The following is a 19,781-nucleotide window of genomic DNA, read 5'->3' on the forward strand; positions in this document are numbered from 1 at the left end:
AATGTTCGTAAACGCAATTTTCATAATTATCGTCAATATTTAAAATATGAATTTCACATGGAGAATTGTTATTAATAAAATGTTCTATTTCATGATTACATAAATAGGTTTCTTTTCTAATTTCTAAATAAGGCTGATCTGAATTAATAAACAATTGATCTTTAACACCTAAATATTTAAATGTTGGAGTTATTTGTTTAAATGTGTTATTATTCAAAAATATCGGTAGCGCACTCAAAGAATAATATTGATAAGGTTCATTACTAACTATCGGTGTTAGTAACACAAATACATAGTGTTTCTCGTTTTGATAAACTTTAATCTTAATTAACGATTCTATATCATAAATCTTATCGACTATTACATCAAAAGGAAATTCGTCATTAACATTTAAATGAATATTTTTAATACAATCTAAAAGTAAGTTTGATTCGATTACGGTAGGATGTAAAATGCCTAATTTTGCAAAAGTAATCGTCTGCAGTAAATCTTGCAATCTATCTCTTAATTGATCCAAGATTATTAATTGGTGATTTAATATCTCTAATGCATTTACTCTTAACTCTGTTTTTTCTGCCTTTAATGCTAATTGTTCTTGATTTTTTACCATTATTTCTATTGACTTTTCAAAATTTGTCGTAACGTTATCTAATATTAGCAATTGTGTGTTCATAACGTTTTTCATTTTTTCTTGGCTGTTTTGTAGATTCAATAGCGTTTCTTCATATCGTTTTCCATCTTCAGCATCTAAATTGCCTGTTATGGTCTTTATAATTCCTCCCATAAAATTTACTGCACCTCGTTTGTATCTTGTGGTTAATTCGGTCGCTTCGAAGTATTCTTGAACTCTGGAAATTTCTTGCTCTTTTAAATTTTCTAATTCTTGTAGATGTTCTGTAGGAAATCCGTGTTTTATACAACTCGTTTCTTGTTTTATAAAGTTTTCCCAAACAGTTAAAAGGTTTGAATAATCTTTTTGGATAATTATTTCAAATTGATTTTCTACATTATATGCCACACCTAGTTTGATGGGTAGTATTCCTGCTTGATTATCGATTTTACTTATTTCTGCTGATCCTCTTCCGATGAGGATTCTGGAAAAGATCCAGATTTTAAAGAATTAATATGATATTTTAATATTTTATTTTTAGAATTTTTAACTTCTACTGTATTGTTATCAAAAATGTGCGTTATTGTGTATAGTCCCCAGTAACGCTCTTTTGTCTTTTTGGTATAATATTTGGATGGTTTTACATAAACTTGTTGACCGATTTGAAATTTTCTTAGTTCACGTTTTTCGTTTAATTTAGTTATTTTCTTCACTTTTTCCTGTTGCATTTTTTGAGCTATGCTATTATAAAGATGTTTTGTTCTTTCTTTATGATTTTGTATGTATTCTTGAAAATAGATGTTATCGTAATACAAATCTAATGGTTCTCTGGACTTTGTGTGACCATATAAAAGTTCAAAAGGTGATACGCCTGTTGCTTTGTGAGTTGACGAGTTATATCCTAATACAGCTAGTTTCATTAATTCTTTTATCTACGACTGCTTGGATAAGTCATCATTACCGCACTCATTTGAGGTGATTTGAGTTACGTAATGAAGTTCATTACCGCACTGGTTTCATTACGTAACGCATTTTTAGCCTAATCAGAACAGACTTAATTTATTGAAACGAGCAACAATACAAAAGAAAAAGTGCTATCTACTTACAGAGAAACAATACTATTTATTATAAACATTAATTGTTATGTTTTTACATTTCAAAACACTTATTCCAGATGAGTAAACATGTTGTTGAAACTGACAATTCAGAATTGTCAACAATCATTTCAAAAAGTTTTTATAAATGTCAAATAGACTTTTCTAAAGAAATTGATTTTTTAGTAATTTTTAGCAGTCGTAGATAAAATGCTGTTATCACACGTGGGCTATAGCATAATTACAGTACTCGTGTGATTACACGACTGGAATTACTTACTGTAATGATGTTTCTAGCCCACTTGTAATATAAATAACTATTATATCACGTCCAATTTTTTGAGACTTTAAGATTCTTAAATGTTCTAATAGGGTTGAATGTAAACGTTCTATTGGTGCATTTGAATTAGGATTTTGCGATGTCGTATAATGAATATTTACTTTGTATAATTTCAATAATTCTTTTAATGTTAAATTATTAAATTCTAAACCTTTATCCATTACTAATTCTAGTGGTGTACCGTGTATGCTGAAACTCTCTATTAGTTTTTCGGTAACTTCGACAGCTGTTTTCCCAACTATCGGATATACTTGTGCGTATTTTGTAAAAGCGTCTATCATTGATAAAAAGTTTTGTCCATCTATGGATAACGTATCTATGTGAATTTTACTAAATGGTTTATCGATTATTTCCGTAATTTGAAATGGAACTTTAGGAGAATTTCTGTCATATTTTGTTCTTTGACATATTTCGCAATGTTTGATGTAATTTAAGATATCCGTTTTCATTTGATTCCAGTAATGACTTTTCTTGATCCTGGATAGTGTTTCATCTACTCCTCTGTGGTTTGTTTTTCCCTCATGATGATCTTTGATTAATTGTAATTTTTCTTCCGCATCTTCGATACAACGTACTCTTTTCGTACATCTAATTATTTTTGGACCTTGATTGTTGAAATGTTCCAAATATATCGCACACATTAATTGGTAAATTTCGTCGGTAGTATAGATATGATATGTTCCTTTTGGCATTATGTCTTTTATTAAATTTAATATTTCTTGTTCGAGGTTTTGTTTATTTAGTTTCGCATGATATATCATTTTACCATTGCTTAAATCAAAATTTACTTCAGTCGGAAAGATATGGGATTCTATAAATATTTGAATTTTTTGTGTGTCGATGGGAATTTCAGATATTGGAATACTAATTTCTGGTTCAGAATTGATGTTGCTGTTTAATGATTGTGAGCATTCAGGTTTTGGATTTTTTCCATGTTTTTTCGCGGTTTTTCCCAAATTAATTTTTGTAGATCCTTCTAGTTTTTCTAATACTTTTTTCACATCTTCTGATGTTATATCTCTTGCTAATGTTTCCATTTCTTCGTCTATTAATTGTGGTATTATTGACGCTCCGTCGTTTTTATCAATTTTTTTTCGCCTTCATGATAATGTATCTCAATCCTTGATAATGCGTCTGCATTTCGATTGATTTTACCTTTTTTGTATATTACATCGTAGTCATATTCGCTCAATTTAATTTTCCATCGCTGTAATTTGGAATTTGGTTCTTTTAACGTATGTAACCAAACTAATGGTCGGTGGTCTGTTACAATCGTAAATTTTTGACCATAAATGTAGGGTCGAAATTTTTTACATGCCCAAATAACTGCAAGTAATTCCTTTTCAATAGTAGAATAACGTTGTTCAGTTTCTGTCAAGGTTCTCGATATGTAACACACTGGTAAGTCTTTTCCTATAGGGCCTTGTGATAGTATAGCTCCTATCGCTACATTACTAGCATCTGTCGTAACCAGAAATGGTTTCGAAAAATCTGGATACTTCAAGATTGGTTCGTTACGTAAAATATTTTTACACATTTCAAAGGCTTTTTTTGTAGTCTTCAGTGAATTGAATTGTTGCACCCTTTTTAAGACATGATGTCATAGGTTTTGTTAATTTGGAAAAATTGTTAATGAATCGACGATAGTATCCTAAAAGTCCTAAAAATGCTTGAATTTCTTTTTGTGTTTTCGGAATTGGATATTTTTTTATCGCTTCAATTTTCTCGGGATTTGGTTTAATTCCATCTGGAGTGATTACATGACCTAGATATCCTACTTCCTTTTTAAGGAATTCGCATTTATCCAAACTAACAATAAGTTTCATGTTTGCTTCTCTTAAACGGTTAAATACCTTTCGTAATTTTTGTTCATGTTCTTTCAATGATGATGAGTAGATTATTACGTCATCTAGATATACGTGGCAGCAATCTACAGTTAATCCTCTCAAGATATAGTTCATCGCACGCTGGAATGTTGTCGGGGCGTTCTTCAATCCAAATGGCATTCTTGTAAAATGATAATGACCTTCTGTGCTGAAAGCAGTTTTTTCCTTGTCTTCTTCGTGTACTTCTATCTGGTGATAGCCAGATGCCAAATCGAGTGTTGTAAAATAATTTGCTCTTCCAAGCTTGTCTAAAATATCATTTATATTTGGTATAGGAAATTTGTCTTCTATAGTTTTATCATTTAGTCTTCTATAGTTGATTACCATTCGATATTTTCTTTTGCCACTTGCATCTAATTGTTTAGGTACAATTGCTACTGGAGCTGACCATGGACTTGAACTTTCTTCTACAATATTTTGAGCTAACATGTTTTTTACCTGTTTATTAATTTCTTCGCGTTGTATTGGCGATTTCCTGTATGGTTTTTGGTATACTGGTATTTCATCCTTTAAACGGATTTGGTGTTTGATTTTAGAAGTGAAAGTGAGTGGTAGTCTTTCATCGTGAACCAAATCTTTATATTCGAGACATAAATTTTTTATCATTTTCTTTTCTTCACTATTCAAGTGATTTAATCGAAGTATACTTTCGATATTTTCGCGTTGAATCCTTCGTACGATATTTGGCGGGATTCTAAAGTGATTTCTTTCGTCAGATATTTCTTCATAAACTGTTGTATTAATTGGTTTATCAAAAGCGATTTCCATCGGGTAGTCGTTAAAGTTGGTTACTTCGGTGATTGCCTGGTAATCTTTTGCAATTATTATATTCTCTGGAATTTCTACTCCTGGAGCTGGTATTAATGTTCGTTAAGAGCATTGGACTGCACGGTGAAATTTGATAACGATATCTATCGGGGTACAATAGATCCTTAGGGTCGCGGTGCAAGGTTGGTTGGTCCGCCTACCCGATATGTATTCTATGTAATGTAATGTAATGTAAGACCTCGTTTAAATGTTTGAAGAGCCGTATTCGTATAGAGAGAATTTTTTAATGGAATCAATTCTTCTCGTGAATCCAATTGCATTTTTGTCATTAATGTATTTAAAAGATCTTTAATTCGTTGACCAATAGTATAAGGGTTTTAATTTTTCCGCAGGGATTCCATTGTTAGATCGTTTAATAAACAATCTTCGGAACGTTGATCTACATAACTTATTTCTAGAAGATTTTTTATTTCTCTCCAAGTGTTTAATTTTCGTGAACCAATTAATGATTGCGCTTCTCCCGTAAGTCTGGATTTAATGATTTTGATTAAAAATGAATTTATAGAACTGTCTGTGTTCTTTTTATCTGCATAAGTTCGTATAAGATCTTCGCAAGCGTCGATATAGATAGGCAGAACATTAGGATCGCCGTTAAATTGGGGAATAGTTGAAATTTCGGCCTGTGTAATTGAACTACGTGAAATTTGTTCGTTTGGCGATTTATGCAAGCGATTAATTCGTCTACAGTTTGTTCAGATGACATAAAATTTTGAAGGAATCGGTTTGAAAAATTGATTTACAAAATTTTAAAAGTGAACGCCTTCAATTTGGTACAATGTTAAAAGTTATAAAATGACTTACAATAAGTAAATTAATGGTATCATGGGTTGCTTTTCTTTCCTTTCTTCTTTCTTCTTCCTTCGTTGTGTTTTCCTCGGCGAGAGTTGTATCGCTTTGGATTTTCTTACTGGTTATGGTCCTGGATGGGTCCCTGGTGAAATTTGGATCTCCTCGGAATTTGTCCCAAGCCAGCTACCGCATCGATTGGAGAATTAGATCCGCACGACCTTCTGCACTTTTTGTTTCTCAAGTTTTTTCGGATTCGTTTAGTCCAAAGAATTAAAATTCACCCGCGAACTTCGATTTAACGATTCTCGGTGACTATTTGATATCCTACTGACTGCGCCAGTTAACTTTTTCGTTATAGTAAAACTATTTTTAAAAAGTTAAAAACTTATTTATTTTAAACTTGATTACAAAAAGACACTGAATCTAATACAATGAATATTGATACTAGACTAAATTATCTCTAGTTGAGCGCATTAACTTATTACGGCGATTACAAAAGAATCTGCTGATCATTTCTTTTGTTCTCGGCTTATAACTCACGTTTCAAGGAACACCTAACTAAAGATTCTTCAGCTAAATACAAGCACATAAACACCTCTGTATTATTCGTATTTAGGATTTTGTGAATTAAAGTAAAGATTCAAACTTTCCTAAATTAACTCTTTATTACAAGCACGTTGACATGTTACACACCGAGGTGAAGTGATCATTCCTCTTCGACGGTACTCACATCACACCCACGCATGCGCAATATCAATAACTTTCAATACATTACACACCTCCCGGCGAATCAACGAACTAAACAAAAACAAAACTAGTAATTATAATTTAACCTAACCGGTATTTTGCGTGTGCGTTGTGGACGTAACGGTATTGAATCGTCTTTATCAGAACCAGAAGGCGGATCAGACGAAATTATCTTATCCCTATCATCCCTATTCGACTCATTCTCTATTTCTGGTGGTTCGACGGGTACCACTTCGGCTTCGGTTTGCGGTCTAATATTAACAGTAGCATGTGAAACGTCATCGATTACTAGTTCTCTTCTATTTATTTGATTGATGTGACGTTTCCACACTAAAGGCGTGTTACAAACAGAAATTAAATAACAATTCTTTCAATAATTTTTTTTACTATTCCTGCGGTCCATTTCACATTATTATCACGATAATCCTTACAAAATATAGTATCACCAACTATAAAACTCTTTCTTTCTTTTCCTCCTTTATAAAATTTATTAGAGTTTTGATTTTTCACAATATTTTTTTTAATTATTTTTAAATTTACAGGTAAATTTTTACTGTTATTTCTATCAGGTCTAAGTAAATCTAATGTAGTTTTTATTTGTCTGCCTAACATTATTTTAGCTGGCAATTCTTTAGTAACACATTGTGAAGTGACACGATAATTTAATAAAAATACACAAAGTTCTTTGTTTAAATTGCAATATGTGTTATTTTGAATTTTTTTATATATGAACGATTTTAAAGTTTTTACAAAATTTTCGGCTAAACCATTAGATTGTGGATTATATGGTGGAGAAGCGACATGATTTATACCATTCATTTTCAAAAAAGTTTCAAATTCTACAGACGTCAATTGTGGTCCGTTATCAGAGACCAAAGTTTTAGGTACTCCAAATCGTGCAAATACTTCTCGTAATTTATTAATTGTTTGTTCTGTTGTTATAGAGTTCATTATGAAAACTTCTACCCACTTTGAAAAAGCGTCAACCATGACTAAAAAATATTTATTTTTTATAGGTCCGCAAAAATCAATATGAATTCTTTCCCAAATGTTATCTGGTACAGGCCAACATTTTAATGTATCTTTAGGTGGATTACACCGATTAACTTGACAAATTTCACAATTTTTACATAAATTTTCTAAGTCTATATTTAATTTAGGCCACCAGATGTAAGATCTGGCTAATGATTTGGTTTTAACAATACCCATGTGAGCACAATGTAATTCACTTAATATTTTCTCTTGTAAAATAGTAGGTATTATTATTCGATTTCCCCAAATAAGCAAATTATCTTCTATATTAATTTCATTTTTACGTTTCCAATATGGCTTAAATTCTTCGCGTTTTTCCTTTTCTGGCCAGCCTTTATAAACATATTCTTTAACTTTATTTAATATTTTATCATTATTTATTTCTCTTACGATATCCCTACAATTTATTGGAAATTCACTTTGACTATTAATATAGCCCACCAAATAATTCTCATGAATTTGCTCATTACTAAATTCTTTACATGGAAGTCTAGATAAAAAATCCGCTGTGTTATCTGCGGACTTAACATATTTGATTTCAAAATCATAACCAAGTAATGAATATACGTATCTCTGAATTCTGTTACTGGCCATTAATGGTACACCTTGCTTAGGTGAAAAGATATACACTTGTGGTTTATGATCAGTCAAAATAGTGAACTTACGCCCATACAAATATTGATGAAACTTTTTAATACCAAAAACAATGGCAAGTGCCTCTTTATCAATTTGAGAATACTTTTTCTCTGCAAATCCTAGTGTTCTAGATGCGAACGCAATGGGCTTAACATCATTAGACTGAAAAGAATGTGCCAATACAGCACCTAGCCCATACGAAGAAGCATCAACAGTTAATATTACATCAATTTCTGGATCATAATGAACTAAACAACATTGTGGCGACAATAACATCTCTTTAATTTTTAAAAAAGCATCTGTACAATCTTTAGTCCAATTCCATGAATTATTTTTTTTTAGCAATTGATATAAAGGATGTAAAATATCAGGTATTTTTTTGCAAAAATTTATGGTAATAATTAACAGAACCCAGAAAAGATTTTAATTGCGAAACATTTTGCGGAACTGACATTTTCTTAATTGCTTCTAACTTTTTCGGACATTTATGTAAACCATTCTTATCAATGATGTAACCCAAATAAGAAACCGAATCTTCAAAAAATGAACACTTTTCTTTCCTTACAGTTAAACCATATTTTTGAAAATAGTTCAAAACTCTTTTTAATCTAACCAAGTGCTCTTCATAAGTATTACCAGTAATCAATATATCATCAAGAAAACAGCAAACCCCTTCTAAACCACCTAAAATATTCTCCATTACTCTTTGAAATTTGGCTGGCCCAGATGATACTCCGAAAGGTAATCTTTTGTATCTAAATAAACCACGATGGGTAGATATAGTCGTTAATTCTTGCGAATTTTTGGTTAACAACATTTGCTGATACGCATGGCTCAAATCTATTTTTGAAAACTGTTGACCCCCTTTTAACTTACTAAGCAAATCATCAATTCGAGGCAACGGATATTTATCCTGTTCCAGAAATGGGTTTATTGTTACTTTATACTCACCGCAGTTTTATCAGATTTCAATACAGGTACAATTGGTGATGCCCATTCACTAATTTCTACAGGTTCTAAAATTTTTAATTTAGTTAATCTATCTAATTCTTTATCAACCATCTCCCTAATAGCATAAGGCAATGGCCTAGGTTTAAAAAATTTTGGTGTTACCCCTTCTTTAATATAGATTTTAGTTGCGTTTCTTTACTGAAAAACGTGAAAAAATCAACAGGTTTTTTATGAAATTTTTATAATCCCTCTAGCGTCCTCTAGTCTCTAACTTTGATAATACTTTGTAATAAGATAAAAGTCTACTAATTAGTTTTTAAACCTTTAATTTTAGACAATATTTTCTTAATTGTTTGTCTTTTGATTTGTCAATTTCACGCTTCCAGATGTTTATTACGCATGCCCGTTTACACATTCTGTCTTGTTTCGTTTCGTTCAGTCAAACCTGTCCGTCACGTTCGGTTAGTATCGTCTTATATACATTTAATTTTAATTTTCTGGATTTTATTTATTTTAACATATTTTAGACTGTTGATATTATATTTTTTTCTGTTGTCACATTAGACTAGTTCTATTTGTATTGGTGTAATTATTATTTGTTTCCATCATTCGTATCAAAATAAAATAAAGAGTTGCACTTTTTTAATGGATACTTGTTATATTTATGTTCTACCGGTTTCGACTCAACATAGAGTCATCTTCAGGAACGCCTAATGTTACAACGAAATAAGAATAGATCATTAGTTATAATAGATACATGTGTTCACTTAAAATTTATAGGTTATGTTTTCATTAAAGATAATAAAACAAAATAGATGAACTTAAACTTACGTCATGATTTGAAAAAAGGGCATGGTATCAATATTAAACATTTGTTTGTGGTTAAAAACTTAAGAAAATCAAAAATAAAGATGTAATTATGGGCGGATGCGATGAATCGTTTAATAAAATGGTTGTCTGGAACGTGATTGTCAAGGTCAAACTTATATCCTGAATTTTGCGGTTATCAATAAATTTTCAAATTTCAAAAAGTAATAAATAGTATGTAGAAAACACGATTTAAAAAACACAATTTAAAGGAAGGGGGGGGGGGTTATGGTGAAGTTTAAGGGAGAAAAAGGGGGATCTTGAGGGATATTTTGGGGAGAAGAAGGGATAGGTAGCCAAAGGAATCCAGTATGTTGCGAGCTCAAGCTGCCACCTTGGCTTGAGTTCCTCGTTCATACTGGGTTATTAAACACTGAATTGAACAAAATAAAATTAAAAAATTTTTTTTTAGAAAATTAAAAAATTAAAAAGCTCAGAAGTTAAAATTCAAAATCTCACGTCACAAATCAAAATACTTGACACAAAGACACCAGGATATAGACACAAGGTAGTGTTTTTAGTAACAATCAAAATGGGAGATCGGAGAATATTAAATGTCGAATTATAAAGATGAGGGATGGTGTGATAGTTTCTTTGGGGGTATGGGAATAGGTAGGAATTCTGGGAGAGAAAGGAGGCGTTGGTAGTCAAGGAGCCCAGACGTTGCGACACTCAAGCTACTACCCTAGCTTGAGTTCCTCGTTCGTCTGGGGGTTTTTTAGGGGGAGTATATGGTGTTCTGAGAAAGGTGTATATTGGTCGGGTACTGGTTGTGATCTGGTCGTTTAGGCAGATCTTCTCTGGATAATTATATTTGAATTTGTTAATTTCGTAATTCTCGAGGGCTTCGAGTAAGTTGCTCTTATTTTTGGAATGAAGTAACGTGGTGTTTTCTTCTTCATTGAATTGGTGGTCTTTATTGAAGATCAAATGTCTGCCGAAATTAGATCTATCTTGGGTTTTGTGTTCATTAATCCGTGTCCTCAGTGATCTCCCTGTCTCTCCTATATATGTAGCATTACAGGTTCCGCATTGTAGTTTATATACTCCGTTGTTGTTTAATTTCTTTATCCTGTCTTTGTTGTTGGTTAATATTCGTCCTATGGTGTTGTTACTTTTAAATGTTAGTTTCATGTTGTATGTCTTAAAGATTTTCTTTAGTTTGCTGTTAATGTTCCCCTGATATTCTATAGATTTGTATGACAAGGTTTGAGTTTCTTGTCGGTTGCTAAGTGTTGTCATGCTGTTGAGAGCGTTTTTGTTAATTTGTTTGTTAAGCATTCTATCAACAAAATCTGGTTTATACCCGTTATTTTCACCAATCTGCTTAATTATTGTTATCTCTCTTTTCATTTCGGTTTGATCTAATTTTGTATTTAGAGCTCTATTTATATAGGCTCTAAATGCTGCCATTTTATGGGTATATTCGTGGTGAGAGTCTTGTGGGATAATTAAATCTGTTTGTGTTTGTTTTCGATATATTTTGTATTGGAGGTGGTTATCATTTTTATCTAATGTTATGTCAAGAAAGTTTAATCTGTTGTTTTGTTCTTTTTCTATTGTGAATTTTATGTCTTCGTGCAGTTCATTTATGTATGTGTGTAAACCTTCAATAATAGTAGTCAATAATAGTTAGTTCTATTTGGTTAGTGTAAGTGCTCCGAAAACACTTTTTATGCTTTACAACATCAAGGAAACACGTGCTTCTCACACTTTACGGTAATTTTTAACTTGTCACCTATTAATTTTATATTATAATTTAATGATTTTTAATTCATTTTGATAACTTGGATCTTCGTCGTGCCTGAAGAAGAAATCTGTAGATTTCGAAACATGTCGCACCGAAAATAAATAAAACAAGTAAATTCATTTCATCGTTTTTTTCATTTACTTATTATAAATTAGAATGTTTGAGTTTCAATTTGAGATAAAGAACACGTTCAATCTTTGAAACATAACAAAGATATGATTTTTTTAAATTTTTCTACAAGTTTTCGCATAATTTGACAATATCAATTTGAAATATAGAACGCGTTTCATTTTTAAAATTGGTGTTAAGTTACGCTCTCGTATCTTTAAGTTTAATTAAAAATTAACTAAATTAATTCGTAATTTAGGAACTTAAAACCATTTAGGAGTCATTGTATTAAAGGATAATAAAATTCCAATTGTTGCTATAAATATATAATTTAATATTTCAAACAATAACACAATTTGAAACGTTCCAAGGCATCTCCCTCGCTTGTTGATTAGCGTTGTGCTCATACCGTTCTAAAAACCCACGCAAACGCTTATCGATTATATAATTTAAATTACAGGGAAAAGAAACGTGGTCGCGTTGGCATCTACCTTGTATCTGCATGGATGAAACCCGTTATGTCACCTAAAACCGATAATGATCTAAATAATTTAATATGGAAGTTCAAGTGCTTTTTAAAACACGAAAACTTTATTCTAATCACAATTTACGGAGTAAATCTTTTTTAGAGCAAATTCTGTTTTAATATTTTAAAAGTTACTTCAAGTTCCATATCAAATTTGGTTAGACCATTATCAGTTTCAGATTGCACAGCAGATTTCATCCATGTAGATATAAGTAGATGCCAGCACAACCATGTTGCGTTTCTCTGTAGTTGAAATTATACAATCGAAAAGCTTTTGAGTGGCTTTTCAAAAGGGCATGAGCACGAAGGTAACCATCACTTCCTTCATGATTTAGATAATCGGTGGACGAAGACAGTTATTTCGTTGTGGTTCTTTTAATGATTGTATGATTAAGAAATATTCTCGATTTAGACAAGAATCGACGAAATAACTGTAACAAAAAATGGAAAAGAAATTAATCATTTTTATTATATGGATAGAATGTGTTGTTATTGAAAACTTTAACTCACCTCATCAATAAAATTTAATGACTATTGTAAGCTCATTCTTTATGGGCATTGTTGCGATTTAAAATTAGAACCACTTCTGGTTGGAATCGTCGTGTTCTGCAGTATTTATACGATGGTCAATGGAGGAATTTTGCACACGGCCATGGCTTATCAACTTCTGTAGTCACGAGTCTTTCTTGGTATTGTTTGGGTAAGGTTACAGGTTTGGTTTTTTTTGGCTATTGTTGGATGATAAAAATTATCGCTAGTTCTTTTCTACTCAACGATTTTCGCAGAATTTTATCTTTTAAATAACTTTTATAATAAAACATTTTTAAGTTATACTTTAAATTCAGATATTGTGGCGTTCCACATATTCCCTGCCATATTGATTTTAACTACTTTTTCATAAATCAAGAAATCGGTTATTCTTTTTTTACGTTACTTGGTATAAAACATTTAACTCATTTGACACAACTTTTTGAACGACTTGACAATTATGGCATTAACGTGAAACCTTCAAAATGTATTTTTGGTGTCAATTCTCTCGATTTTTTAGGCCATCATATAACTCCAAAAGGTATTCTTCCTTCTGCGCAACGTATTAAGATCATTGATGATTATTTTATTCCAGCAACGCTGAAAAAACGTTTTTTGGGGATGATAAATTTTTATCATAGATTTATACAAAATTTTTCTCAATTATTACAACCATTACATGCGCTAGCAAATTCTACTCGTGTACTTAAACAAAAAGAATTACTTTCCTTTTCTATTGAGTGCCAAGATTCTTCTTTTCTGCTAAAACGTCCCTTATAAATGCAACTAGTCTTGCTCATCCTTGTAAAGATACTCAATTAACACTAACAACAGATGCTTCTTCTACTTCTATAGGTGTTGTTTTAGAGAAATCTGTAAATAATTTATCACAACTGTTTCTAACTTTACGCGCAATTCTGCTACTTAAAGAAATTGAATTAAATAGTTTTACTTAACCACTTTCTCCAAGTCTCTCGATTTTGGTGGTAGAATAAAACACTGTGAAGACTGGACAACAAAGAGGGTTTATTTTAAGAGGGCATACTTTTATACAGATTTTGGACAAAACAGGTTTACAGAAATATATACAAGGTTATATATACATGTTAACAATAATTATTTATAATATATACAATAAAAGATACAAAAATTACGGAGTGTGACCAAATTAAAAATGTACATGAGATTATGAGTTTTAATTACTCTCCCTTCGCGCGTGTGAGCGCGTTGCTCAAAAATTTGAATTGTCCGCGCGTGTGGGCGCGTTCTGAACAACAACCAATTGCATATTTTCCAAAAAAACTTTCGCCTTCACAAACTAGATATTCAACTTTTGATCGTGAATTATTTGCCATTTACGAATCAATAAAATATTTTAGACATTTGCTTGAAGGTTATATTTTCACAATATTTACTGATCATAAACCTATTATTCATTCTTTTTCGTCCAAAACAGAAAAATCTCCCAGACAATCTCGTTATTTAAGGGGGGAAACCACATTAGGAGGCTCATTTTCATTAATTTTTTAGGATTTTTTTTGGGTGGGAAGAATTGAAATAGTGACAAATTTTGACACTATTTTGTTTATATTTCGAACAACTTTTGTGAATTTTTTTGAATAATTTTATAGAAAAATAACAAAGTTATTCACTGATGTCCGCTGGACGTCGTACCTAGAGTTCTCCAATTGCGGGACGTGTAGCCATTTCAATTTTCATCTGATATCGAAAAGCTTTTCATTTTAGGTTAATAACTTATTTTCTAAGAATATGAACCTCAATGCAGGTAAATGTAACGAAAATTAAAAATTTTGCAGGTATTGGAAAAATTTACTTAAAATTTCACTATATTTCACTATAATTTCATTATGCAAAAAAAAACTCTCTTAAAATCATGATATCATCTCAAAAGTTGGTTCATATATTTCGTAATTTCATAAAGAATCATACTATCAATTTTCATAATGATTGGTTCATTACTTTTTGAGTTAGAGTTCCCGCAAATGTGAAAAAAGTCATTTTGAGAAAAACGCGTTTGAAAAAAAAATCTCGAAAACTAGAAATTTAGAAAAGTTAACAATAATATAAAGTAGTCACCGATTAATCCGCGATTCCAGCACCATACATTAGTCCTTCTTCTTCCTCATAGGCTTCATTTTGCGCCTGCAGCAGTGCTTTTCGAGCTTCCCGACCTTCCTTCGACTTCAATGAACTACGTCGATTCTGTCGACTCACGCGCTGGTTATCTATTTGTTCAGCGTATTGGAAGCTTTGCGTACCTACTGCAATTCCTGCTTCGTTCATGATCATCAGAAGGGATGAATTTCCTGCATTGAATAAGCCCGCGGCTAAGTACGATGCCAATTCGATGACTTTTAGTCCGGAGTGCAAATGTTTAGGAACGAATCGCCAAATTGCGAAATTGAAGCTTTCATTTGCGTTTCGCGTGTGGCCACCTTGTTACGGTTGGAGTTGATTTTGATTTTTTTTTTTGAGGCTTTTTAAATGATTTTTAGAGCGCAATGGTTGATATTGGTTTATTTTATTGCTCGATGCAAAATTGAAAAATTGTGGCGTGATGTCGAACTCGGAGAAAACTAGTTTGCGCGTGGACGATTGGTGCATTTTTCTGAAAAGAGGAGTTGAACGAAAGGTTTTGGGAAAGACGTTCGTTTAGAGTAAAAAGTTCTTACTTACCTTAGAAAAAGGGAATTTATTGAGCGATTATTCTATCCCAGTGTAGTGTGGTGTGTTTTTGAGTATTTTTGGTAGACATCATCACCATTCGCTTATGCGGAAGTTATAACCTTTCAAAAAAATCTGTGGAAACCGACCAACAACTAAGGTTTCAACTTATACTAGTTTTCAAGATAGTACTAGTTTCGAATTTATAAAACTACTGTTCTACTAATGTTCGAGTACTCACCGTATTTAATTAATCAGGAGCAGATTAATTGGAGATCTTCATAAGTGTTAACGTCATCGCTAGCGTGGTATCCTGGTGGACCTTGGTGGAGATCTTCTGAAAAAAAAAAAAAAAAGAAGAAGATAAACCAGATAAGTGAATTTAACTATTTTAAATTACGAATAAACTTACCTGTGTCGAGTAAACTAAGATTGTATTCTTTAATTCGGTATTATCGTGATTGTACTTACCTTATTTGTCTATTGAATTCAACATCTGAGTTGAATAGCTTAATGATTTTTTTTTTCTTCGAAGTAGTATCATTTATTTGATTAGGAGTATTAATTGATTTTGATTTCAATAATTCAAGCTAGTAAACATTTTTTGTTTTGTTTTCTTTATTTTGTTCAAGATATCTAATTTTTTTTTATGCATTTTCTTAATGTTGTTGTGAGGGGAAACATAAGCTTATGCGGACCAGAGTTATTTATTTTTGTTATTGATTTTAAAAGGTATTTTGCATTGTTTTGGAGTTTGAAATTTCTCTCAAAAATTTCAGGCGCTCAACATTTAATAAATTTAATTCGTATTATATATTTTTTTACATCACTGTTTTATTTACTCACACCCGTCTTCACTGAATTAGCCGTAAGCACCCGCAATAGGGTTACATATACAGGGTGATTTATAACATACGGAGCAGACTAAAAGGGTAGGTACTAGGAGCCAAATTGAAGATATTTTTCTAATAAAATTTTGACCACAACTTAATAATCACAAAGATATATAACGTTAAAGTTGAAGTAATGGCCGAGCATTTCTTACCATATACGGTATTACACTACGCTTAAATTCAAACTGCGAATATTTCGGGGTTACTTAAACAATGCATAATTAATAAAAATAATAAAATCTTTATAACATAGCAGTTATGGCTATTTAAAAATTTGTTAAAACGCTCAAACGGTGGTGTTTGTTTATTGAGAACCGCTGATACCATGTTTTTATTGCTGCCAATCCAGTTGATTTGGTTACTTAGCAACGGACAAGTATTTTAATTATTCTTTACTGAATATCAGCGGTTCTCAAAAATGGACGTTAAATTATTTAAAAAATTAACATGCGATATCTATGTAACTATTAAGTTTTCAACAAAACATTATTAAGAAAATCTCTACAATTTTACCTCCACTACCTACTCTTTTAGTCTGCTCCGTATGTTATAAATCACCCTGTATATCGTCTGTGAAATTCTAATGCCTTGTAACCCACAAAAAATCCAAAATTGTGTTATTATATTTTTATGAAATCTACAGAATTATACATAGTACTAGTAACACCTAGTAATCCACAAATACGCATTTACTTAGATAAAAGGGATTTTTTTCATCACGTATCCCAAATGCACCTCAACAAGAAAACAATAATACCTCGTACACCACAATGAAAATTTGAATACCTCTTAAGCAACATTTGGTATAAGTCAAACTGTGGTATACAAGGTATTTATTTAAAAAATAATCGATTTGGAATACTGCAAATAGTATTTTTTTAAAATACATTGTTTTTTATGTTTTTTTTTAATTGAATCAATTAAAAATGAATAAATATTGTCTACAGAAACAATTTTGGTAATTTGATTTAAAAATAATTAAAAAGTAGGCATTGTTAAAATAAAGTAATGTTGTAGTAGGCTGTGTCCGCTATAACTAATGTTATTGTTTTATTAAAATAATTGATATTGGTGTGGATTTCTGTGTCAAAAGTGTGTTTAAACTAGTACTTAATATCTATAAATTTACTGAGTGATGGAAATAGTTACGGTAAGTATATTAAATTATTATGTATAATACCGAAGTCTATTATATTTAACAAAAAATATTTGCACTTATTTATTTTGCATTACTATGCTAACATTGTTTGCGTTTTAATTAATTTGAATGTAATTACGAATTTGAAGGTAGAGGTGCTGAAGGATATAAGCCATCTGCAACCTGTTGAAAATATTATAATTGAGGATTTAAGAGATGTTCAAATGTTGGAGCTAGATGCACGAAAAGACGAAGAATGTGTTAACAATGATTTTAATGATGATGACTACGAACCTAAAAAGGAAAATGGTACATCAGATAGCGACGAAGAGCAAGGAAATAATGCTGAAAAAGATGAAAAAACAAAACAGGATGAGACATTAACAGAAAATGATATCAATCATGGCAATATAACGGAAGAAAGGAAAAGAAGTATTACTGCTCAACCTGATAAGTTGGCAAAAAATTCTGCAAAAAGGAACCGAATGGAAGGAAAAGCGTACATGGGGTACAGCAGAACTAAAGAAGGTAAAGTAAAACAGAATGTCCCAAAAGAAGCAAGAAAAATGGGTTCTTCTTGCAAATCAAAAGAGTGCCTTAGAGTAAAATCCAGGAATTGTTAAGAAATTAATGACGTTCAGCGCAATGCCATATTTACTAAATTCTGGAGTGAACTGAATTGGGATCAACGAAAAGTGTTTGTAATCAATCACATAGAAAAAACTGTCACAAAAAGAACGTATACTAAAAGCTTTGAGAGTAGGCGAAAATATTTCTCACAATAAATATGAACAAAGTGCAAGTTTGTAAACAAATGTTTCTTCAAACACTTGCTATAGGTGAATATTCCGTTCATGATTGGGTCCAAAAGGGATGTTACGGTATGACTTCTAGCTTCGATTTGACCTACAAATCAAACAAACGAACCACTCGACAGGACAAGGTGGAAGATAAGAAGTTACTAAAAGAATTTTTTGATTGTTTACCAAAGTTGCCTTCACATTATGGACGTTCAAATTCAAGTAAATTATATTTAGAAACGGTAATCCGGAGCCTAAATCAATTATTTAAGTTATACGAAATTAAGTGCAAAGAAGAAATCAAAGTAACCCTGTCGAGAACAATTTTTAGCAAAATGTTTTATTCTATGAACTTGTCAATTCACCCCATTAAAAAGGATAAATGTGATTTGTGCACAAAACATGAAGTTGGTCAATTATCAGACAAAGAATGGAATACGCACAGACGTAAAAAAGAAAGGGCTCGTGAAGAAAAAAAGAGAGATAAGGAAGAAGCAAAAATGAACAAAAAAGGTCGGGTTTTAACAATGGATTTACAAGCTGTAAAAGTGTGTCCGTATGTCCAAGCCAGCACAATATTTTTTAAGTTAAAACTGTGTTGCCACAATTTTACAGTTTATAATGTAGTAACGCATGAGGCAAAGTGTTTTTGGTTTAATGAAACTGAAGCAGATATGACTGCATTGACTTTTGCTTCTTGCATTATGGAATACCTAACAACAGACTGTCAGAATGAATCTGGACCAATTATAATTTACAGTGATGGATGTACTTACCAAAATAGAAATAATATTATAGCGAATGCATTATTAAACTATTCTGTAAATAATAACATAGAAATTATTCAAAAATTTCTCGAAGTTGGACACACACAAATGGAATGCGACTCAGTTCACAGTTGCATCGAAATGAAATTAAAAGGACGAGACATTCATTTACCTAGTGATTATCTACGAATAACAAAGGAAGCAAGAATGAAGCCCTTTCCATATGAAGTTAAATGTATGCAATATTTTAATTTTAAAGATTACTCAATCAAGAAATATCAAAGATATGCATCTATTAGACCTGGAAAGGTAAAAATTAGTAATACTATGAAACATTCTTTATAACTGCCTGTCATTTTCCCTTTAAGGTCACAAATGATCCTGTGGTCACCGATATTAGAGCTCTCCAATATTTGCCGAATGGAAACATTTATTACAAATTGGATTTTGATGATGAATGGCGAGAACTTCCACAACGACAAAACCCTGTTTCTCAAATGGTAGAATGGCCACAAATGTATAAAGAGAAACGAAAAATAAAATTTCAAAAATGGCAACATTTGCAGCTGTTAAAGTCAGTAATACCTACTGACTGTCATAGTTTTTATGACAGCTTAAAACATGATTCAAAGTAAAATTTTTTAGAGAATTTATTGATTCGTAATAAAAGTAGTTTTTCCTAAATAGTGTTTTATTTCTGTAAAAATAATATAATATATCCTAACCCACAAATTTGACAAAAATCTAAAGCTAATCACTCGTAAGCCACTGCAAATTTTAATATACAATATTTACTAAAAAATTTA

This window comes from Onthophagus taurus, unplaced genomic scaffold (genome assembly GCF_036711975.1).
Source record: "Onthophagus taurus isolate NC unplaced genomic scaffold, IU_Otau_3.0 ScKx7SY_15, whole genome shotgun sequence".
NCBI lineage: Eukaryota > Metazoa > Arthropoda > Insecta > Coleoptera > Scarabaeidae > Onthophagus > Onthophagus taurus.